Source organism: Gymnodraco acuticeps, unplaced genomic scaffold (assembly GCF_902827175.1).
Source record: "Gymnodraco acuticeps unplaced genomic scaffold, fGymAcu1.1, whole genome shotgun sequence".
Lineage (NCBI taxonomy): Eukaryota > Metazoa > Chordata > Actinopteri > Perciformes > Bathydraconidae > Gymnodraco > Gymnodraco acuticeps.
The window spans coordinates 59581-86052 of NW_022990843.1; positions in this window are offsets into that span (position 1 = coordinate 59581).

The following is a 26472-nucleotide window of genomic DNA, read 5'->3' on the forward strand; positions in this document are numbered from 1 at the left end:
TGTCTTGACTTGTTCATGTGGTTTGTCAGTTACAACATACCAGGAGCTTCTTGTATGTCGATATATAATGTGCTGTCTTCTGTAATTATTCAGGTGAAACCCTGATGAAAATTATGAGTGGTTTATCACTAAAAACAGGGCTGAAGGAAAAAGGTTGTTAGTTATATCATGATATCAATTCAAGAAACATGTTTATTAGGAATGGTTGATTTTAAAATGGCTCATTTGGAATATTTGCTTTTTAAAGAAAATGGGTAGCTCTTAAAAGAGCTTTTTGGTTTGGAGACAAATATGGGCCTACACCACATTTGCCTGCCATCGCACTGCCCCCTCCTCGTTGAAGTAGGAGCAGAAGGTCTCCCGCTGTTGGATGGATCGCCGTGTGGCATTGTTGGAGCCCATCCTCGGTGCATCACACAGGGTTGGAGTAACTTCATCCGTGGACCTTGCGATAGGTGTGCGTGATGGCATATCAATGGTCTTCCTGCGGAGGAAGTTATGCAACACACAGGCAGCCTTCACACACAACTCCGTCACCTCGGGGCTGGTGGTGATGACACGCCTGAGCATTCTCCACTGGGTTGAGAGGATGCCAAACGCACATTCAACCACCAACCTGGCACGGCTGAGGCGGTAGTTAAATAACCTCCTTTCACGGGTGAGGTGACGTCCAGGGAATGGACGCAGAAGGTTGTCCAGCAGCGGAAATGCCTCATCTCCAACGAAGACATGGGGGAGAGGGCCCCGCCGCTCTGATCCTGCGATGACGGTTTCAGGTGGTAGCTGCAGACTGCCGTCTCGGAGGCTCTCTCCAAATGCAGAATTCCGCAGGCTCCCACTGTCGCTGCTCCTCCCAAAGCCTCCAACATCCACTACCCTGAACAGGTACTCAGCATCCACCACAGCCAGCAGTACCAAGGAGTGGGTGGACTTATAATTAAAGTAGAGGGAACCTGCATTTGCTGGAGCCTGGATAACGACGTGCTTCCCATCTATGGCACCAACACAGTTGGGAAACTCCCAGCGCTCCTGGAACCCAGCAGCGATGGCTCTCCAATCCTCCACCTGTGGTACCGGCATGCACTCCTCGACCAGGGCGGTCCAGATGGCCCCCGCAACCTCCTTGACAATGACTGCCACTGTAGAACGCCCGACCCGATAGCTGAAGGCTATCGTCGCGTACGAGTCACCAGTTGCCAGGTACCTGAGAAAAAAAGATATATACATGATTACAAAATATATTTATTCAGACCCCACACACACACAGACCACAGATCCCCCCCTCCACACATTGAACACAGACACACACATTGAACAGAGACACATTGAACACAGACACACACACATTGAACACAGACACACACACATTGAACAGACACACACATTGAACACAGACAGACACACAGATCCCCACACACACATTGATCACAGACACAGACGCCATGTACACAGGGGAGCAATACTGTGTTTACCTAGATATCTTAATTAATGTTACCCATCTGAACTAAATCACAGACTTCAGTCATCATTCGTGCATTCTCTCTCCTTCTATACAGAGTCAGATTAAAGAAGTAGAAATACACAAAACGTACCGTAGGCAGATGGCGAGTCGCTCGGCGGGGCCAATTGACATACGCAGATGGGTGTCCACCTTTGTAATCAGTGGGCCCACCTTTCCGAGCAACTCGTCGAACACCTCCTTGCTCATCCTGAAGTACCTCTGAAAAAGGCGGTCATCGAGACGGAGCTCCTGGACGAGAAGGTGGTATTCCCCCCTTTGTAGACGCTTTCGGACTATCGGGTGTACCCAGAAGCGACGCACACTACACGGCCTCATGCGAGACAATGTATACACTAAATGCAACCTTGCACACACACGAGTTACCCTGCTTACCCTTGCTACAACACCGGCATCCATTTTAGCAATAGTGGAGAAGAACCGGGGTTTTTCACTTTGTATGTCCGGGGCGGGAGATTCACATGGAGATTCTGATTGGTTGTTGGTCGCGGGGCACGAAGAAACGCCCCAAGCGTAAATCTTGGGGCGTTGGAAGCGAATTTTACGCTTGTAGTGTGGCCGGCCCGTCATAGAAGGATAAGAAGGATTGTATACATATGTTGTTGTATTGATTGCATCATCATACAATGACAGAATAGTCATTTGTGACTACTAATGTGTTTTTTTGTCTTCATGTGTGCAGAACGAACTGACACAGGGAGTCAAACGGAGAAGCAGGAGGACATAGAGGGGGAGGAGAAGAACGAGGAGGAAATGGAGTGATGTTTTTTTTGTGTATGTTGTAAATGTTCTTTTTTTTAAATAAATGTGTTCATTTAATTGGTTTCATGTAGTTGTTGATTTACAGTTGACAGTTCATTTTCAGTGTATGTCTGTAATTATAATTAAGAATGTTAAGAGGGTTGTTGTAAATAATAACACAATATTATTAGTAATAATGACATCAATGAATAGATAGCATGATGTTGTTTTTCCAGAAATCGTCTTCCACACAATTTAATTTCCCTAAATGAGGAAGAGCATTATTTATGATACAATGCAACTGTATGGTCCCCTCACAATTTATTACCATTGTGAGGCAGTGGTATTTAAAATGGGTATTATATATGCTATTATGGGTTAGTCAGCAGGTGGCAGTAATGATCAGGGATTATTTAGGAATTAGTTTTGTGAGAGTAGCATGTAAACAGGTGGTTGTATGGTTAAGACCTCAGTAAATGCAATACACAAAGTATTTAACAAGTAGTATTTTAATTGTATTGAGTGTTTTCATGTAATCACAAAGTAGAGGTAAGAATATATATGTCCATCATCTCCCTGCAGCTTCATGTCTTCTATTATGAGAATAATGATGATTATGTGCATCAACTATAGAGAAGCAGGTGTTTGGTGATAAGAATGTTGGGGAATCAGACAGCAATAATAATTAAATATCTCTGAAAAGAAAGGACAGCAAAAATTAAAATGTAAACCTAAGACGCAAAAAAGTGTAAGATAACAGATAAATATATAACAACCACAATGTAGATTCGAAACCGGAGTTGCATTGGTGTGAATGAGGTATCTGAGGACTACAGCAAAACATACAATGTCCTGAAAAACAAGAAAACACAAGTCATTGAATTGTCTTAAGTGTATTTGTAAGGAAATAATAAATATATTGTGTTGTACTGCTAATTAATAATAATAATAATAATAATAATTAAAACTGCGGTCGCACTTGTGCGCGCAGTGATGAGCGGGCCCTCGCGTCCGTGCGCCTGTCGGGGAGGGCGGCCGGTCGTCCCGGCGTCAAGCAGACGCGCGCGAGTCCTGGGAAATGAGCCGTTTCTCATTTCTATAATTTTCACGTCCCAGACTCCCAGGTCCTCCGGCAGCGACCCGGAAACGGATGTCGGCGCGCCGTCTCGAAGGAAAACAAATGTCTCTAAAGGCTCGTCGAGGATCGATTATCGAGGAGCATAACCGAGGATACACTGATTTAGAGGAGAGAGGAGTGTCTCTGGAGGAGCTATAACCGAGGATACACTGAAGTATTCTCCTGAGACGATTTCAGCCAACAGTGATGTTTAAAAGAGGCGTGACGCATGGCTGGACTTCTGTCAAACGAAGCACAGCTCTGCAAACTGTTCCCGTTGTGATTATAAGTTATTTGAGATGATCAAATGTGCATCAGACTTTCTGCCCTTTACCGTTTGTTTACTCACTAATCACATGTCCCCTGGATGTTAGGTGATGTTACAGTGAGAACAGCTGCTGAGGTCAGTGCAGAAAGCAGAACAGTGTGTATAATATATATCGCTCAATAACAAATGTAACAGGCCTACATGTCACACTTTATTTGTAGGCTTTAGGAGATATCTACAAATAAACATTAGGGTTAGGGTTAGCGAGTGTATAGGTGTCTGTTGTAATCAATATGCCGCCAGCAAAGGGTGTTGTTGGACTAACAGTGTGTGTGTGTGTGTGTGTGTGTGTGTGTGTGAGAGAGTTGATGTGCCAGGCAGACAGGCAGGTCTCAGTAGCTTATCTGACATATAATTGGTCAAAAACGGTACATTCTCCGTTAGCCTACGAGCTCCCCGTTTGAGCGACGGACTATTCCTTCTCAATGTATTATGACCTTGCGCTGAAGTTGTCCTGGATTGGAATTTTTCCGATCATTCCCCTAGGAGGAGTTTGGAAGAATGTGCGTAAAATGGCTGAAAAACGCAGATTTTTCAAAATGGCCGACTTCCTGGGGGGCTGGGCTAATGGAAGGCAATTTGAAATATGTGTGCAATCATAATAGCAATATGTATACAGCGTTTCGTGAATATTGGAAAAACTATATGCGAGCAGTTTGGAGCAATTTGCGCCATGTGAATCGTCAAAAATGTTGTATTCGCTGTTAGCTTACTCCACGAGTAATTTTTCAAAAATGTGCTACTCAAATAAGTATCATATTGGATAGGGGCTAAACCCGTCATGCATTGGAATTTTTCTGATCATTCCCCTAGGAGGAGTTTGCAAGAACGTGCGTAAAATGGCTGAAAAACGCACATTTTTCAAAATGGCCGACTTTCTGGGGGGCGGGGCTAATGGAAGGCAATTTGAAATATGTGTGCAATCATAATAGCAATATGTATAGAACATTTCGTGAATATTGGAAAAAGTATACGCGAGTAGTTTGGAGTAATTTGTGACATGTAAATCGTCAAAAATGGAAAGTTCTCCGTTCGCTTACGAAGTCCTAATTTGAGCGATCGACTATTCCTTCGCAATTTAGCATCACATTGGAAATGGGCTGAACTTGTCCTGGATTGGATTTTTTCCGATCATTCCCCTAGGAGGAGTTCGCAAGAACGTGCGTAAAATGGCTGAAAACCGCACATTTTGGAAAATGGCCGACTTTCTGGGGGGCGGGGCTAATGGAAGGCAATTTGAAATATGTGTGCAATCATAATAGCAATATGTATACTACGTTTCGTGAATATCGGATTAACTATATTCGAGTAGTTTGGAGTAATTTGCAACATGTAAATCGTCAAAAATGGTGTATTCGCTGTTAGCTTACGACCTCCACGATTGAGATATCAAATATGTTCTTCTCAATTAAGTATCATATTGGATCGGGGCTGAACGTGTCCTGGATTGGAATTTTTCCGATCATTCCCCTAGGAGGAGTTCGCACGAATGTGCTTAAAAGGCATAAAAAACGCACATTTTTGAAAATGGCCGACTTTTTGGGGGGCGGGGCTAATGGAATGTATATACAAATATGTCCGCAATTCCATGAGGAATGTGTGTGCCAAAATTCGTGAAGTTCTGAGAAACTATATGCGACTACCACACAATAGGGGGCGCTAGTGAGCAGTTTTTTGTACGTTTTTTTTTTATATTCTCGAAAAGGTCCTGGGCTCTGACGTGTGTCCAAAGTTTTGCGTCCGAAGCTCATTTTATGCTATCGCAATTTAAAAATAATGTATAGGCCACGCCCACATTCTGCATTTGTTTCGACACTTTGAATCTAAGTTCGTAGTCGCCCCGAGAGTATGTGTAAAAAATAAAAATAAAAGATTAGTCCATCTGCTCTTGAGTTATAAATTGGTGGTGTTTTTGGTGCCCCCTATAGTCCTAAATGAAAATTATTTGGTGTGCCTATTTCCCAAGACAGACTGAACCTTTCCACCAAAATCTGTGGTGAATGGATACATTGTTGATGAGTTATGAGCATTTCTTTATAAGCCCCGCCTTTTTGCGAGTACGTTTTAATTAATGGCGGAAATATTTATCGTTTGGACATGCTCATCTCCTAGGGTAATGTGTCTGACCCTCCACCGATGCTATATACGAAGTTTGGTGTTGAAAAACTGAAAATTGAAATTTAAGTGAATATTTAACTGTTTATGTAAATTATGCCAATTAAAAAAAATAAAAGTAGGCGGAGCTTAGGGTTCCCATGGACTTATTTGTAGAGCAGGTACTCCCGAATATGTGTGCAAAATTTCAGGTCATTCGGAGTTACGGTGCGACTTTGTTAATTTTGTCCGAAATGGGATTTTGATAGGTGGCGCTAGTGAGCAGGTTGGAATATTTAACCCATTGACTCCAGAATATCAAATTTTTCACCGGTCCTGGCGTCCGTGCAAAATTATACAACTTTGTCAGCATCCTACAGGTCGAAAGCGCAGAAAAATAATAAGAAGAATTCCACCAATAACAATAGGTATCCTTGCACTTCGTGCTAGGACGCCGTTGGGTCCTAGCGCTTCGTGCTCGGGCCCTAATAATATATTTAATTTGTTAGCGCTTTTGCAGGTGCTCAAAGACTTAATTGATCGTATTACAGTAATTGTGTAATTATTTTCTCAGAACATAACAAGACAACAAGACAACAAGGCATCATGGAGAAGAGCCAATGGGATTTGAAACATATCCGCTTCCCATCACGCAGGTTCAGCAGAATGGATGACTTTGTTGTCCAATATCAACAGAAACACAGTGCTATGCTGGAGTATGCCGACTCCTGGAGACTTTCGAAAGGTTTGCACATTTCATTAATCATGCCATGGTAAATAGTAATATGTGGTTGATTTTGAATGAGTGAATTAATCTCAAGTGTGGATGATAGCATTTTATTAAGTAACACATATTTAGTTTGTATTTATTAATATACAATCCTTTATGAGTATTACATCTTATAATAAATGTCCATGGTTATTAATGGAGAACTATATCAAATAACCCTAGAATAACGTGATAAATGAATAAAAACATACATTTCTCTGTACATGCATTGATGTTTAAAAAGATACAACTGGTCTGCAAAAAAGATTCCAATTATAAATAAATTCTTACATCGATAACTCTTTGTTATGCAGACATTCAGAGTGTTGGTGGAAACATGGAAGAAACGCAAGCAGAAAAAGAAGGGGCGATACACTGTAAAATATTACCATGATTTCACAATATTTAGCTGTAATATTTTACAATAAATTACTGTTTGTATGGGCATGGCAACTGTAAAGTCACAGTATTTAGTTGTACTTTTATTCTAATTAACTGTAAAATATATATAGTAAATTACTGTGAAATATTTAAATTGTGAAATCCATGCAACTAGTAGCCAGTAATTTACTGTAATTTTACAGCCAAACCTTTGACAGTGTATGTCACTGCAATCCGCAAGCCTTTCCCGTTTAAAGGTTTGGCCACGAAGGTAAAACCAGATTTCATTTTGAGATTAGATTTCTATTTGAACTGTTAAGCACAATTTCATTTCATAACATTCATCTGCTACTTAGTAATTTTGTATCTAATATATCATTCCAATAACTTGTATATAGACTCGTATTCCACTATTCCACTTTTTTTATTGTTTTAATATTGTCTGCTTTTCTGTATGATTGTGTTGTGTTGCATTGTTGGAGAAGCCTGACCTAAGATGTTCAACAACATAATTACTCTAGCTATGTTAGTTTGACAATAAATAACCTTGAACCATCTTCCACTACTTCAGTGTATTTCCATCACATTCTGTCTCCTCAAATCAATATTTTGAAAATGTATTATTAGAAAAATAATTAATTAAAAATAGTTGTTGCTGTGAGTGGGTTCCCGGAGATATACGATACAATGTCGTACATCTACCGGGACCGCAACAAGAAAGAGCTCGCATGGAGGAAAATAAGCAAGGAAGTAGGCGTACCTGGTAAGTTAAAATATATATCCGTTGTTTGCTTGATTACAGATTTAGCATTAACCAAGTTAGCTCAACCGCCGGTTTAACGGCAGATAAGGGTTAAAAGTTACCGTTTGTAAACGTTTTTTTCTTGTCAGAGGAGGTATGCCGAAAGAAATGGAAGAGTATGAGGGACACGTATGTCAAAGAAAGGAAGAGGGAGAAGGAAGATAAAGGAGTGGGTCAGCAGCAGGGACCAATAAAAAGTGGACATACTCTGCGGTCCTGTCCTTCCTCGACCCATTTGTTACCCCGAGGGAGACAGGACCTCAGAGTACGGAGGTGAAGCGCAGGGAGCAGACGGGAGAGGTTGGTTGACAAGTGGAGACACTCATTCACACAGAATATGTACCAAAAAAATTTAGAAATCAAAGTTTAAGAGAATATCAAGGCTATAACTGCTTAATTTGTATTGTATTTAATACAAGTGCAATTGTATTCTCACAACATCTAGAATTACATTACCCGTTCCATTTTACTATCTCATTATTATATTTGCCTCAATGGAATACAAAATACATCTTTCTAATATTTTCAATGTTTACAGATGAACATGAGTTTTCAGAGGGCAGTGAGGCAGAGGATCATGATGATGCCCCTCCTGCTGTCTCTGCTGCTGTCCCACTGATGCCCCTGCAGGACCTAGTGGTGTAGGCAGAGCACCAGGGGTATGTAAATGACAGTTTTGATTGCAGTTTATTGTATTGATGCATTGCTGTACCTTCACTAAAAAATGCTATTTGTTTTTGTCAGGCAGGAAGAAAAAGGCCCAGGAATGTAAACAATGAAAAGGAGGTGCATGAACGCCTCCTTGAGGCCCTGACACGGGAGTCCGGTGCTCTGCCTGCCGCCCCACTCTCAGAGGATGAGCATTTCCTCCAAAGCCTGTTTCCTTCCCTTCAAAGACTGCCAACGCAGCAGAAGAACTTTGTAAAGTTTGAAATACATACATTAATTTATGAAGCAAGCACAGTTGTGCTAAATTTGGAATTGTTATAGATTAGCTGCCATGGGTTGACAATCTTTGAAGGGAACAAACCACGCTTTTTAAAAATATGTAATCATTGTATATATTTATTTAATGTTACCAACGTATGTTCCTCTATTCTTTCTTTTGATCTGTTATCCATAAACCGTGTAAAGTACATTTGCAACCTCCATATTCATGTTTTTGTAATAGTTTCATAAGTTGTGTGTCCAAGTTAAGCAACTGTTCACTGCTAAACGAGTAAGCATATGGAAAAGCACGCTCGTGAACTGTCAACTGGGGACTGTTAGCGCGGTGTAATGCATGCCCACTGCACCTCGCAGGAGCGCGCACAGCGTTTCACAGACATTTCAATGATCTGTTCGGCAAAGTTAGGTTTGGAAACGGTATAATTTCCTTTTGGAATGCATAACACGGCATAACACCGGAGCATCGCTGCGGGGAAACTGTAGCGCTGTTCTGAGTTTGTTCTAATCCGTCAAAATGACGGACAACTTTCAGATTTTTCCGTCATAAAAAAAAAATCCGTCTTAGACGGAAAGTATTCGGTTAACGCGACCTCTGCTCACATATAACAATTCTAATACACATCTTCAGTAGTAAACCCAGGAGTCTGATTGTTTCGGCTTATTATAACTAAACAATCTCCCCCCAGGATAGCCCTGCAAGGTGATCAAATCCAAGCAGTGTGTATTATAGGAACATGTAGCTGTGCGTGTGAGTTTTCAGCATTCAGGAGGATATGACACCGCACGTCACTGATATGCAGCTATACGCGTGAGCACGAGAGATGCATTCGCTGTGCTGCATCAGGACAGAGTGAGCCGGAAAGGGCTTCCACACGCTGTTTATATAGAGGTGTAGGAGGGGCTTATCTCCCATGTAACTTTCGTGAAGCCTCCGTATGTCACGGTGAGCAGGTCGTTCCATCGTTTTTTCTTAATCCTGTTTTTGACCTTTGTGACCCCAATAAAATGTTCATTCCAAATTGTTATGTTGTCTCTGTATTTATTTACAATTCACGTGTTCTCTAAAGTGGGCCTCCATTTAATTATTTCAGGCATGAAGAGGAGTACTGTTCTAAACAGTTTAAAAGTGTCAGACATAGGCCGCGGCCGCCTTGTTGCAATTGCACTGGTTTCAGTTGGCTTCCATTTGTTTTATATCGTCAGCCATAATGACTGTAACATTATGAAACCAAATAAATGCACGTGATTGTTGCATAACAATATTATAACGTTCCGTTTTTAATAAGTCACGTTTTTTGGAAGGGGCGGAGGACCATCTAATTAATGTGTCTACATGAATATAATTAAATGGAATGAACGGCATAATTTAGGCATTGTATTTCCTGGATTAGGCTACCTTCATTTTAAAATATACTATCCAAATTTCACATATTAAATGGCCAACAATTATCACTTTAAACGTCATAGGTTAGGCTACTTGATTATTATTATTATTATTATTATTATGTAATTGTTAACATCCAACGCTTTTTGAGCCAAATACGCAACTGCGTGTGTTCATAATTGCATGATGTTAGCAGCTCGAATACATCGTCCAGCTGAACATTTAGGGGAAACGCAACAAATGAATAGTTTATTTTCAGTAAGTGTTACTGGACAGCTCCTCAAAGTCCTACAGCTTGTATTTAAGGCAGCGCAGCACTCTGCCTCGGGAGCTCCATTTCCCTTTAATCGTGCTCTGTGAATTCTGTAAATTCTTTCACTGCTCATATATATATATGCGGGTTCGGGTCAGATTGCGGATCTAATTGGCAATATGTGCGGGTAGCGGGGCGGGTTCAGTATTGCACGTTGCGGGTAAGGGGAGGGTCTTGAAAATCAGACCCGTGCAGGACTCTGCCACACATACACACACCCTCCCGATGGCCAGTCGGTGCCTGCCGGTGAGCGTGGAAGTGTGGTCTGCCGCAAGCGCGCGGCAGGAGCGGGGTTGTCAGCATCAGCTTGTAGATGGTATTTTAAACTCGATGCGCTCTGAAACTACGGGGCGGCTGTGGACAAAAAATACACACGCGTTAAAATAAAATTAATTTGTATTAACGCGTTAACTTGACAGCCCTAATAAAAACACAACACTGTCATTGCAAGTGACACACAGTTGACTTTTATGTCCACTGCTAAAGTCGTTATTCAGGCACATTTTTTGTTTTGCGGTCCATATCTCATTAAAATATCTAATGTTAGTAACTATTAAAGAAAAAATGGGGACAATTCTGTTTTAATGTAGTTTGACCATTGTAACTGCTGTGCAGACATTGATAAAATAGGGCCTCTAACTAATTACCTTAAATAAACTCACTAATGAAACCAGTTCAATTCACCTTATTCTTATCATTCTTTATGAGCGCAGTAACGGTAAGGTATCTAATTACTTATTTATTTAGTATTCCATAACTTAACAGAGATGGTCAAACTGAAGTGGTAGAAATCCTACAATGAAGCGGGACAGTGAAGTGTTCTCCGTGAGAAGGTGATCAAGAAAAGAGAGCGTGCGGCCCCGTCGAGGGAGTTTACGGAGCAGAGTAAAACCATAACTTGATATCATTCATTACATCACATTACTTGTTACTTGTTAGACGCTTTTCTCCAAAGCGATTTACGTACTCAATACTCTGGGCAACCCCCACAGGAGCACTTTGGGGTTAAGGGTCTCAGGGACACAACGCCATGCTGACTGCAGTGGGACTCGAACTTGCTATCCTCTGATTCGAAGATCAGCGCACTAACTCCACTGTGCCACACGCCTCCCATTATTAAGTTAATATTTGTAATCTGTTCCTGTACTTTTTATACATGTATTTCATTGTGTTTCAAATATAAACTGTAACATAAATGTTGGAGTCAAAATCCCTTATCAGGCATGAAAATCACTCACCTTTCGGCAAAATTCGCCGTTTGTGTGATTCATGTAGATCTGCAATACAAATATTTTTGGGGTATGGGGGGGTCTGGGACCCGGAGTAATCTGCGGCCGCGAGCTGTTATGTGCCATCATGACACGCATGGTGTTCTTTTTTTATATATTATAATGCAGCGCGAGCTGTGTGCTCGAGTCTTCCTGCCTGTCGGCTCTGCTGCTCCGCGATGATGGTCTAGCTTCAGCAGCCACATTACCTACGGGTGCGTTCGTTAATATTAACTGTGCGGTCCGGAGTCACTCTGGTACAGACTGGACCGCTGGTGAACAGCTGTTAGAACGGGCCGTTCAGGTGTTCAGAGCAGAGCTCCCTGTCGGAGCGGCAGAGCGTGATGTAAACTGAAAAGTTTTTCTGTCGCAATATTATCGTTGAGCTAGCTAACTAGCATACATTGTCACTATCTGCTAACGTTAGCTTTAGCCTTCGTTTTAAATAAATAAACGGAGGTGGTATAAGTATAGATCTTGTACTTGAGTAAAAGTAGAAGCACTCAGATCTTGTTCTAGAGTAAAAGTAGAAGTACTCAGATCTTGTACTTGAGTAAAAGTAGAATTACTCAGATCTTGTACTTGATTAAAAGTAGAAGTACTCAGATCTTGTACTTGATTAAAAGCAGAAATACTCAGATCTTGTACTTGAGTAAAAGTAAAAGTACTCAGGTCTTGTACTTGAGTAAAAGTAGAAGTACTCAGGTCTTGTACTTGAGTAAAAGTAGAAGTACCAGAGTGTAGGAATACTCTGTTAGTAAAAGTACTGCATTCAAAATGTTCCTCAAGTAAAAGTGGAAAAGTATTGTCATCAAAATATAGTGAAAGTAGCGACAGTAAAAGTATTCGTTGTGCAGATTGGTCCATTTCAGAATAATATATATGATATGTTTTATAATGATTGATCATGAAAGTGTTCTCAAAGCTGGTAAAGGTGCAGCTAGTTTGAAGTACTTTGTATTCTGCAGGGTAGCTGGTGGATTTACTCCAGGTGGAATTAAAGTCTGATTCAACACTTGATTAGATTTACCATCATTCATCCAGATCTGTGAAGTAACTGAAGGTATTAATACATGTAGTGGAGTCAAAGTACACCATTTACCTCTGAACTGTAGAGGAGAAGAAGAACAAAGTAGCAAAACATTGAAATACTTAAATAAAGTACAAGTATCTCAAAATTGTACCCAAGTATAGTACTTGAGTTTATGAATTTAGTTACTTTACACCAGATGCCATAAAGATAGAAAGACTAAGCCTTGCACAGAGTCATGACAATAGATTTTCAAATTGCTCAACAGTGCTGCCAAAATTATAAACTGACTGCTACACAATTAAAATAAATGCTTTAATATATCTATTAGATGTGACTCTTTAGCGTTTCTGTTATTATTACCTGCTGCTTTAGTTGTTCTGACTGCTAAAATCCTCTGTTATTCCTCATTTTAAAGCCGATATTCCGTGGGGTCGGGGGGCTCGGGTCCTTGTCACCTTTTCCATACCTGATGAGTTTGCATCCCTGATAATACTTAGTAAGGAGGCCATAATATTTTTGACTCATGGCTGAAGTTAAGTTTCTCCAGCTCTCCCCAGGTTGGCAAAAAAATCAGATTGATACTTTAAAATATGGAATATTCAAAATGTTCTTCCGGGGGAGCATGCCCCCGGACCCCCCTAGATGGATAATATATTTTTCACCCCTGACCCGTTTTCATGCCTGCTTATAGAAGTAAAGGTTGTGATCATTATGCATGATGGCACATTACACCGTCTTATTGAATAACCGGATTACGACTGTTGAGGAATCAATGCTTTCATCACAGCTAGTCGAAAATAATGCGTATGACGCTGCTGCTGGATATCTCAACTCAGCATTTCATATTTACGAGTTGATTTACATTTTATATTAGCAAGTTATTTGAATGTATATATTAGCAAATCACTTCAATCTGTACAGTTACTAAAGCTGTCAGATACATTTGGCATAGTCAATCAATCAATCAATGTTTATTTATATAGCCCAAGATCACGAATGTTACATTTGTCTCAGTGGACTTCAGTTTGTACAGAATATCAGTATGACAATACGACACCCTCTGTCCTTAGACCCTCCATTATAACTCAAACCCCCAAACCCTCACCCTAAACATTTAGTATAAATATAGGTCATCCTTGTCCCTAGCTCATTCTTGCTCTGACTGCTGACAGGAGAGTACATTCAGTCTGGAGAAGAACATGTTGCCAAAATGAACACTGTGGTCATGGTCTCTGAATTCCAAGAGGTGAGGCAGGACAACACATCCAGCATCCTGGTACCATATTCTGCTGCTGATGACATCAAGGCATTCCTTATTGATGGCACCATTGTGACACCTTTCAATGCGTCCACCGTGAATAACTCGATGAAGGTTTGTGACTACACCTACGATCTGGATGGGGTCTGCAGTGAACTGGATCATCTGAGTGCCATCAAGGCAGGATTGCAGTACCTGCACCTGAAAAATCCAAAAGGAAAATTGGTAGGACACTACCATATCCTGAAAAAACACTTTCATCTGAGGAGGATGAGCAATGAAGGACGAAAAGCCATCAAAAAGATACTTGGCCTGTATGTGTCTGTGCTGGATGGGGGCTACTTCCTGAACTTCACGATAGTCCCTGAGGATCTCAACAACCCGGATCCCAGGGTAACAGGCCTTTGTCGCTACGAGAAGTGTGGAGAGTTGTTGACTGATGTGTGGGGAAGCTTTTAGGGGAAAACTTAAGGCGTTGGGTCCAGCAGACATGGCAAGGGACACAGTGAGGAAAAATAGCTGGAAGGACCTTTCAAATTGGAATATTCTTCTGCAAGATCAAGAATTCATCCTTAATCTCTTGGATGAGGCAATTGTTGAGGCCAACAAGAATTATTTTGCCAGGATCATGATCACCATCACCAAGTTTGGTCAAAAACAGCATGAGCCTCTCATTCTGTCCCAGGTTGCCGATGTGCGAGCTATAACAAAGGTGTCTGTCCATGCTGCTGTTGTGATTGCAGCCAAATACAATCATACTCAGCTTCTGTGGTCCAGGGTAGGACTAGAGGATCAGTTGGGCCATGATGGTACCCTTTACTCCACTCTATCCATTTTTGAGGCTGTCAACTATTCCTCAAACATGGATGGAAAACCACATAAGTGGTCAAAGAAGATGAGGAACCTGTTCACCCCTGTAAATGTCACATTTCTTCAGCTTTATTGCGATGCTCCCCACAACCACCTTAAGAGCACATTTGCATCCAAGCACCCAGTTTCTGGATGCATTGTTACATGTGGTCTGTGCCACAAAGACACAAACAAGGCAATGCTGTCCAGGGCTCTGGACTACATTGAACATGTGGAGGAGATGGCCAAGAAGATGGTTGGCCAAATTCACCTAAGGATGGAAGTGGTGGGACTCTTTGAAAAGGAAGATGGTATTCCATCGATCTTTGTTCCTGAAGAGTTCTTCCGCCTACCTGCCATCGACCACCTTATGAGCACCATCCCTCTTGCGCTCCCTTTCTTGGATGAAGCTAATGGTGAGGGACCACTGCCCACTGTTATCAGAGACATCCTCGAGTATCTGGGGATCACACTGAGGAAGGGGTTTGACTCCCATTTATTTGTTGGTGGCTTCCTGAGCAGCTGGACTACCTACCAGGCTGAGCTGGCAGTGGAGGAGACCCTGTGGGGACATCCCCTGTCCAACTTGGATAAAACATGGAGTGTCAGTCTCGGCACTGACACTATCAGTGAAAACAGCCTGACATTTATGAGAGGTTTCCTGACACTGGCTCCACCAAATAGTGCAAGTGTCGAAAATGAGCCACCACCTCTGAGCAACTGGACCCCACGATCCGCTCCAGGTGACCCGCATACTGACGGTCTTTATTCTTGGTGACACCCTGGAAGCTGCTCCTTCACTTGTAGCTGCACAGATAATCCGGATCTTCCTTGGAGACATATACAAAAGGAATGACCTCATCCCCCTTGGGGCAATGGCTGGAACCACACCGCCCGGAAAGCTCAAGGGCTCTGTGCACGTGGACAAAGTGGTAGATCTTTTGTATATCTTTTACAAAATTGTACTTATACAAGTTTACCATTTAAATAGATAAGCAAGTAAAGTTTAGTTGAATATTACATTAAGCATTAGTTGATGATCAACAGATAAGCAACTTTAGAGTTTAGTTGACTATCTGTTGATCATCAACTAATCTAGAGTTGACTATCAGTATACTTTTAGTAGGTTCTCCACTCTTCTGCAGGTCTCCCTTGAAAAAGAGATCATCGATCTCAATGGGATTTTACCTGGATAAATAAAGGTTTTGAATTGAATTGAAGCATTTGTAGGCATGTGTTAGGACTATCCAATTAACTACGCACAGCTTCTTCCCTTCAGCAGTCAGACTGCTGACAATGAACCCCACGCTGTCCCATACTGCCTAGTTGTTGTCGTGTGCTGTGCTGAAGCGCAATTCTGTATTCACAGTATTTATTATTATCTGTGTATTTATTCCTATTTCCCAACTATTTACCTTTATTTTTGTATCATTTATTTTGGTACATACTTCTGATAATTGTGTATGTAACTGACTGTTTTGCACTCTGGTTAGACCCTCCTTAAATTTCGTTACACTGTGCTTGCATTTTTGTAATGACAATAAAGTAATCTAATCTAATCTTAAAGTGAAAAACAGTTGAGAACAGTAGAAAGTCTATAACCTATCAACAGAACACATACATTCATCCACTAATGATATGCAACAGACAAAAGCGAAATGTTTGGCACAACTGATCACGAACACTGGATAACTGAAGTCACTGTCAGGCTATAAAGCATAGTAGAACAAACACTATACACAGCATATCAGAGAAAGAAAGCTTTTTTATTTTAATAATATACTACAAGTAAAAACTGAACAGTTGTGAACCACATTCAATCCTACTAAACATAATTATTAACAGGTCGCCAAAACACTTCCCAAAGTAGCTTCCCAAAATGAAAAAACTCCCCCCCCCCCACAACAACAACAACGCTCAACCCACATTCAGAATTACCTGACAGAAAAGGAGCTGTTTGTTGCTTTACATTTCAGTAATCTTTTCTGCCAGTTCACCGACTATTTTCTTCTGACAGAGTTGGGCTAATTTTAAAAGTGTGGTTTTACCCTTAAACTGGTCGAGGACACTTTTGTCCTCCAGGAATACTACAGCAATTGCTGCAGTGTCTTTCACAGCATTCCTGGAAACATGAGCTTTCTTAAAAGCTTTGGTCATCTTGAAGCCTCTCTGCACCAGTTTAAGGACACGCAGATATCTTCCCACCACATCTGAGATGGAAGACACTGAAATCAAGAATACATTAATGTCAATAAATGTTATGGCCCCCCAATAATTGTTGTGGTGTGTATTGTGTGCAGTGTCTTCATTGCAGGGTGAGCCATAGTGTTTCTCACATATTTTCTCTTGAAAAGGGACTACAACTTGGATGAATGTGTGTGACTTCCCGTTTGTTTTAGAACATGTGTTGTATTTTATAGTAGGTACTAGGTAATGTGCCTGTATGCGCAGTGTGCAAATCTAGTTAGATAATTTGCTATTTATTGGTAAAAAACATATTGGTGGTAAAAACTGGTGAGAACATTATTTATATTTCATTATTCATTACAAGTTCAGCTCAAACAGCCATAGTAGATGAGCATTAGAGGTGTGGACATTTCTCCATTTATAAGATGCATCGATGCAGTGACGGAACATAATCGGGAGTTTGGTTTCATATCAGCTTAGTGAGAGTCTTACTGCGTTCTGCTGTCATTTTCTGTCGCGCTAGTTTCTCTCCTCTGATCTCTGTTTCAACGAGGGCAGAGCTTTACACACACCCCGTGTGTGCGGAGGTGAGAGGCGGCATTCAAACGATCTGCAGTCCACTAACTTGTTGCTCTCACTACCAATAACAGCTGCTCTGTTATGCCAAATTCACATCAGGCAGCAGCGAAGTGCAGATCGCTACACTGATGACATTTTTCTGAGGCGTGTTCATGTGTTTCAGGCGACAAGAAATTCTTTATAATATAGGTCAACATGTCAGGACTCTGTTTACTGATTCAACAAGTCCTCCAACTAATACGACCAAATAGGTCGATTGTTTTCTGACCCAAATACGACCCATAGCCACATTTTAAAGTGTAGCACCTCTAGTGGTCGTGTAAGAAACAAGATGCTAATTATATCTTACAAAAGAAACTGCATTTTGGTATTTTATATTTTATTTTGGACCTTCATGGTATGGCAAACACAGAATTATGTGACTATGGTTTCCAAAAGTAAAATAAATGAAATATCATACACATTTTGAATAAATGGTAAAACCAAGAATGTCACAGAATCAAATGTAAAGATCTAAATAATAAATAAAAGATAAATAAATAAATATACAAAATGTTTGGGCTGAATATAGATATATTAACATTGGCTCAACTCTGCCAAAAACCAGCCAATATTAATATAGTGCTTGAAAGACAATCAAGTCCTGGAAAGAGTTTGTATTAATAAAGAGGCCCTTAAAAGCACTTTAATTTAGCTTACCAGAGTCTCTGACTTTGAGCCGTGTTCATCTGAAGTGCTTTAGTCATCAATATTTTGAGTTAATGCAGAACTTTGAACCTGAAATGACAGGTTATAGCTTGCTGACATATTTCAAAGCTAAATGTAGCTTATTCAGATATCTGAATGTGAGAGTTAAATAGACCCATGTAAAAATAACCATGCCCATGTAAACAAAACTCAAAAAGTGAACCTGAGCTTTTTTCATGGTGTTTTTTGGGGCTCCCCTAAAATGGGTCTAAAATCACACCTGGTTAATGGTGGGGTGCCTTCCTCAATGTGCATACGTATCACATCAGTGCATTTTTCACTTATGCAAAAAATAAATGGAGTTGTAAAAGCTTTAGGTGTGTGAAAATGTTTAGAGCTGTTATGTAAACAATATTTCTTGTTTTTTTTGTGTCCATTGTGTACAACAACAATTGCTCCCTCCACAAGATGAGGGGGAGAGGCAGACGCAGTCTGGGTGATCTCTTGCCTTTCTTTGCCTGCGACGTGCCAACCACTTCGCACTCCACTTCAGTGCTGCAGCTTGCAGCTGCAGTCTCCTGGCATGTCATGATTGTCGTCATCATCTCCGATGTCACTCTGGCCTTGACTTGGGGCTTGCTGTCTGCAGTGATGAAGTCCATCTTGAACCGGGGGTCCAAACAAGATGCCATATCTAGCAGCTTCTGAGTATCTTCATCTTCATATTTCTCATTCAGGTAATCCCTCATCTCTTTCTGCAACTTCTTGCTCAGGTCTGTGTAGGGCTGAACGATATACCGTGTCATGGCGATAACCGCGGTATGCACATGCGCGGTATGCACACCGCAGGGACGTGCGGTTTTATTCATTTTTTTAAAAATGCTAACGCACATTAGCACAGAATTCAAAATAAAGATACCCTTATTACTTATCGAAACTGCACATACAATATATCCGATTAAAGCTGAGACTCCACAAATTATTTAAGTATAGTATCTAAGCGATCCAATCTCGCAACAGGGGAAGCAAACACAGACATCACAACACGTACCTTTTACGGGAGATCGTCTCACCGTAGCTGTCGATCTGATCAAAAGACGTGTTCAATGGCATTAAAACGAGAAAGAAAAAATGCGGCTGAATCGGTTGATAATGTATCTGTGGCTTTGAAGCAATTGTTTATAATCCATAATTCCATTTTTATGTAAAGATCGGAGCACAAAAGTTAGCTGCTAATGGTAGCCACCGGTTTTGGCTACGCGTCACTCTCACTCCTTATTTGTTGGTGTGTGTAGAACTTCCCCTGCATGCACAGCAAACCACCAATCACAATCATTCTTGATCAGATCACAGCAGGCCCCGCCGCTAGTTTGCAGACCATCAAAACACTGGTAAAAAATGAGCGAGGCACAGGAGGACAATACGATATGATAATGAGTATACATAAATATATATTCTAGTTGAATAACTTCAACAACTACTTTATTTAAGTAGTCATGCAAGCAGTACCTCATGAAGGTTCCAATGTCATTTCTAATGTCTATTAAAACAAATATTATAACATTGTATCTAAATAAATGAATTTACAAATTACGTTTACAATTAAGAACTTTATTTTGTGAACTAAGTGAAAGTTGGGCTACTTTCTTCTCATTACATTTCAGACTGAATTTTACTTCTAGAATATAATGATAATTAAATGTACATTACACTCTAATGAGAATGTCAAATGATTCATAAAGAATGTGTTAATAACCATTTTGTTATGGTCCCTTCACGCTTCTATATACTCTATATTGAGATCTCTGACTGCCTGGTATCGGGGGACAATTGGTTGATCAAACAAGCAGTCAGTCATGTACACAATTTCCTCATTCATTTTAATATGCTTCAGTTATTAAAAACTAATAAAAGTGTATATTTTGTTGTTTCAGAACATGGCCCTGAAAACTGTGCTCAACACACCAATGGACACACCTTACTTCAAGCCCCCACCAATCACTGTGAAGGTGCTCAAACTGGAGGACCAGTCAAAAGTGGTGGCTTGGGACTTTGGCGCCACAGTAAAGGCGGCCACCATCAAAAACAACAAGGTGGCCATTCTGTCTGATGGCAGCAGTGTCATTAAAGTGACCATTTATGAGGAGTATGCCTCAAAAATCACAGAGGGGGGTACCTATGTTATAAGGGGCTACACACTGCGCGGGCAGTTTCCCCCATATTTTCTGAATATCGCAAAAAACACAATGTTTTTTCGAGGCACCACCCTTCAAGTGCCGCAAAACCTGCTGGAGGAGGCGGAGGCCCTCCTCCACCCTGCCTCGCCATTGACATCGATCAAGGACTGCACAGAGGGGCAAGGTTACATGTCAGTGCAGGGAGAAATAATTGAGGTAACTTTGACCTTACTTTCTAGTATTAAGATTATCAGTACGGTGGCATGTGCTCTCAAAATAAACCAGGTGGAGATGTGAATGTGTCCTAAATACATCCACGTTTTGTCTGTAGTTATCATGTTGTTATTCAATATAAAAACAGATAATAACAGAACACCTTGTTGTTTAGATGTTTGCGGTTAAAAGGGTACGGAGTGGAAAATAATTCGTCCCAACCCGGAGGTTGACTTTGGAGCAGGTAGGTTATACATGCTTTACTTACATTGGTTCATTTGTTTCAATTAAGTTTCAATTTTTTTTGAAAATATTGTATCACCCCAAGATGAATACTTTTTTGAAGTTGTTTTTTTTCCACTTTGATATTGTTGTGACATTAGATTCAACTATTTTGCTCCCTTAAACAGGAGTCCAACCGAATCTCCATCACCCTTTGGAGGGAAGCTGCCATGGCAGCAGCAAACATTGGGGAGCTGGTGATCATCAGCCATCTAAAGGCCACTCGCACTGACTATGGGATCCAGCTCCAATCCTCACAGCTCACCAAGATTGAGGTACGTTGTGTAATCTGTTATTTGATCTTTTTCAAACACAGTTTTAGAATGAAAGATATGTTTTTATTTGTATTTAATGTTTTTGGAACTTTTTGTTAACAAGAAAATAATAATGTATTTCTGATTGAAGACATTAACCAATTTAAATCCTGGATCTGATAATGACCTTACTTACATACATGTTTTGATAGTTAAAACAGGAATTATTTGGAATCCTTATTTTAATCAATGTAATGAAATCGTATGAACATTTTAGATCAAACTAAGTGAAAAAAAAGAAACTACTACATAGCCTACACTTAAATGTCATCAATTGTTTATTCGCTCAATGTAAATAGTGATTTAAATCCTTATACCCACTTTCCCTCAACAGAAGCCAAAACTGCAAACCATATATGCAGAAATTATTGGAGTGATGGACTTGGAGTGCAGCGGGGGCAGCAGTGGCAGCGCCAGTGGCAGTGGTAGTGGCGGCAGTGGCTGTGAGGTTCAGCTGCAAGTTCTGCTGGAGAGTGGCGAAGTATTCTCAATTGAGAAGGCTACATGGGAGCCTTTTGAAGCCCAACTAAAAGTAGACACGATCAGGGGTAATATTTACATTGAGGGGAAAACGATAAAAAAAAATAGAACAAATACGGGAATTGTAATTTAATGTATGTGTAAGTTCATCAGTTTTGTTATTTGCATTTGTTGTTGTTGTTGTTTGTTATTCATGTTAAATTAAATCACATCAACAAAATCTGTTGGCATTTTCATTGAAATATTCAAATCAATAATTGATTAAATGTTATACTTTATAATGAACTTTATTAATCTTCTGTGGCAACATGTATTTATTCATTTAACTAACAATGAGTAAAACACTACTTTTATCTGCAACCAAACCATCACAGACGAGATAATCTACACCTCGGTTATTTTCCTGGCAGTAGGTATTTCAGGGTTGTGAAGGTATTGAGATGACACAAAATAATGATAGCTCTTCGAAAATAAAATAAAGACATACTGAATCAAACATGATGAGATACAAAATACTAAGTCTAGCGTTTTTCATTATGTTGGTTAGCGTGTTGACCATCTGCAGCACTGCGTTATACCCATTAGGAAATGTGAAACGGTCTTATCATTTTACAAAACCTAAACTGATCATTCAAAAACTGTAAAATATCAAAAATATAGTTTAATAGATAATTGGCTTGTCACCGGCTTGAAGTTTGAATTAACTCTTTAGCTGAAGGAGTAGCATTTCAAAAGTGACAGGATTTGAAAAGGCTGAATATTTTTACAATGAAAGTTAATACCAACAACAGTCACAGCATTCATGTCCTGAAAAAGCTTATCCTGTGCTTTCGAGTTTGTTTACATTGCATTTCTAGGGGCTTTTATTTTCAGGGTTCATATTCTTTTCACCAATGATTTTCAAAGACTTCTCCATAACATTTACCTAATGTTATTCCATGACTCTCAGCGGTACCATTGAAAATAGTTAGTGTGTGTGGTTAAGTCCACTATCGAAAGGAATGATCAAATAACATCCATCTACAAATCACACTACATTTTGTGTCCGGTGTGGCCGTAGCTAACAATGTTATTTACACGTGGTGGTCGTAGCTAACAATGCTATTTACACGTGGTGGCCGTAGCTAACAATGCTATTTACACGTGGTGGCCGTAGCTAACAATGCTATTTACACGTGGTGGCCGTAGCTAACAATGCTAATTACACAGTTGATTTCTTTTTTGGCAAAACTGTCACGATTGTTGGAAAATGTAATCCTTTTTTTCCATATTTGCTTCTCCTGGTATTCCATAGTTGTCACCTATCTATATTTTGTTCATAAATTATTTTTTCTTTTGATAGGAAAATCAAGATCCAGGCGAGGACAGCGGACCACCGATGAGCCTGCTACTACAGGAAGGGTCGCGGTGTCGCCAGCACAGAGGTTACCGGACACTGCCGGTAAACAATAACCGCTTATTTTTATGTAATATAATGTACCCAAATCAAAGAATATGTAGAATATTACAAAGGACATTCTTCTAATATTACGTTGACTATGAGTTTATTTGCATTTAGAATGGGTTCTGATCAAAAAGTGATCACTCAAGATGCACGTCGAGGCGTGTTCTAATGGCAGATGTAAACGCATTAGAGCTGTCCTCTTGGGATGGGATCACTGAAGACAGATGTTAAAGTCGGGTCTGAACAGGGCCTAAGTGATAGCACCTCTAGCCTGACAGCAGGAGATAGTGGCCTGTAAATATTTACTATATGTACTTTAGCTTTTAATTCATTCAAATACATATCAGGTTGGCTACCAAATCAGTCATACAACTGATTAGGGATGGGTATCTTTAAGGTTTTAACGGTACTACTGCTTTTATCGATACCACTTATCGATCCGGTCTTTTAACGGTACTTTTATCGGTTCTTTTGGAGAAAAATAAGGAAACTAACTTAACAAATTGTGAACAAAACTAACATTGCTTTTTATTTAAATTAAATAAATAATATTTCACATCAAAATAAATAACAACGTTTTAACAAATCGTATTAAATAATCTGATGACAGAACTGTAAACAGAATAGTTTAAACTTTAACAAAATAAATAACTCAGTTTCCTCTAATCATTAACCCATGTTTGTATAATTGTGTTAACTCTGTGTGTTGCTGCTAGCACACATAACACCTGACGTGGAAACGTTACTCGTGGATGGGGCTGCAGAGCTGCTAGAAAGACAGTCGAACCCGGTGCATTCAGACAGGAGGGAAAACACAGACAGGAAACTAATACAGACATGTAGTTCCTATGTACCGTCCTACACCAGTTGGTGAGTAGGCTTGTTTAATGTAATAATGGTTCTAAATCATTGCTGATTTTAGCCTCCTATAGGCATAGAGCAGGGGTGGGGAACCTTTTTCCTCTCAAGGGCCATTTCAATTTTTTCAACATCCTCCGAGGGCCGTACAAATTATTGACCTCTGCTTAAAAAACTAAAATCACAGCCCATTAATTTCTTCTTTCTTTCATGCTGTGCAAAGAAAAAGCAACCTCTTAATCCAGATATCTCACCATGACTCGCGCATGCATGCACGTGCACGGTGTGGCATGACCACCCAAACAGAAAGATATGGACACAAGATATGTGCAAATGTATTTAGTTTCATATCCATGTGGAAATGATTTAAGTGGTGGGGGACCTCTAGGGGGGGATTTTTAAATATTAAAGTTAAAAGCATCAATCTGGTGCACTTTGAGAGCAACATTAACCCTCCGGTATCACTGTGGACGTTTTTGTCCATATGGGTCATTTTTCACTTTTCATTTTGCAATAACTTTGGTTGTGTCGGTGCAAACGGCCTGCATTTTTGTAACAAGGCTATTTTCTCGATCTATTTTGGAATTCCAATTTCAATTTTTCAAATCGGTCTTTAATTCACTGTGTAACAAATCGACTACGCAAATTAGTCATTCGAGACAAAAATGTCCACTGCAAAATACTTTGATAAAAACATTATATTAAAAGGTTTTTTTCACAACTTTTTTGGGTTCAATCTTTAAAGCAACTTCAGTCCTGATCAAAAATACCAAATGTTAAATTATGTTCAGGATTTTAACCCTTGAACTGCCAGTTTGAAAACATGAATTTGCGTTTTCTATAAAAAACATGCACAAAAAGGCAGTTATTTTCCATATAATAAATGTTGGGGGGGTCGGCTTTTCTTTTTTTTTTATCACAGTCTTGGATATGTCAAAGATTAGCAACAACATTTATTTTTTTGCATTATTAGTTTTTGCACAAAATCAGATTGAACAAAAAAAGTTACATATTAGTCATTCGGGACAAAAATGTCCACTTCCAAAAACTGCTCTAAAATGACAACAGATTAATATTTTTAAAAACTTTTTGGGGTTAAATCTTTCAATCAACTTCAGTCCTGATCAAAAATACCAAATGTTAAATTATGTTCAGGATTTTAACCCTTTAACTGCCAGTTTTAAAACATGAATTTGCGTTTTCTATGAAAAACATGCACAAAAAGGGAGTTATTTTCCATTTAATAAATGTTGGGAGGTTCGGCTTTTTTTTTATTATCACAGTCTTGGATATGTCAAAGATTAGCAACAACATTTATTTTGGTGGATTATTGACCTTGTTGTTTTGAATTGTTTGGAACTTCAAAGGCTTTGATAATGTCTCTTTAGCATAGAAACATACACAGCCATACATGCACTAAATCAATAAGCGAACACCTGGCTGCAAAGCCAGATCCATAAATATGTGTAGTTTGGATGGCTGGTCGTTTCATTCCTGTGATACGCAACAAGCGAGTAAGATGAAGAGGCGCTTCTCTGTGGAAGAAGCTAGGGATATGGTGATGCAGCCGGCAACCTCCAGCGAGTTGCTTGACTCTTCTTCTGAATCAGAAACAACCTCAGAAGAAGAATGTGATGTGGAGTTTGTAGTGGAGTCTGATCCTTCTTCTTCTGACCCTTCCGCTGAAACTGCAGAGGAAACAGAAGATTCTGGCAGTGGGTGGACATCAAAAAATGGTGAAATCTGGTCTCCCTCTAACAACGACACGCTGCGCTACATTCCCGCTGCCAGAGGTTTGGTTCCAGGGCCCACGCGTTATGCCATTACAAGAATTGATGACGTGGAATCCTACTTCAATTTATTTTTCACTGCTGAGATCATCAGTAGTATGGAGTTTATTCACACGTCACTACAGTGGGTAATGTTTTCAAGAAACATTGAACAGTGCTGCCACATATGACACAGGAGAAAAAGAAAAGACTCTGAACCCTTTCAGCCTTTTCAAGCCCCACCTGTTCCTCACCGCTCCAATAAAATAGTAGGCCAAGCTTAAAATGGTCAAATGTATCGTTCTAACGGGTCTCCAACATTTTTCAGGAAATATAAAACAAGTCGGGGGCTACTTTTACTCCTCTTTTTCAGTGTTTTTGCACATTTTATATACATATATATATATATATATAAATAATAATGTATTACCATTAATAATGGTAATACATTATTATTATTATATATGTGATATGTGGGACATTGAAAGAAATGAGGAAATTGAAAGTGTGAAAAGGGACAAGATTAAATTGTGTTAAGAAAAAAATAAGATAATATGAGAAACTATATATATTATTATAATTACATTCTTAAGTAATCTCCCTTTATGTCTAACAGAAAAGTTTACATTCTTCCAGTGACCTTACACCTAGGGTTGCCAACTTCCAGAAATGGAGAAA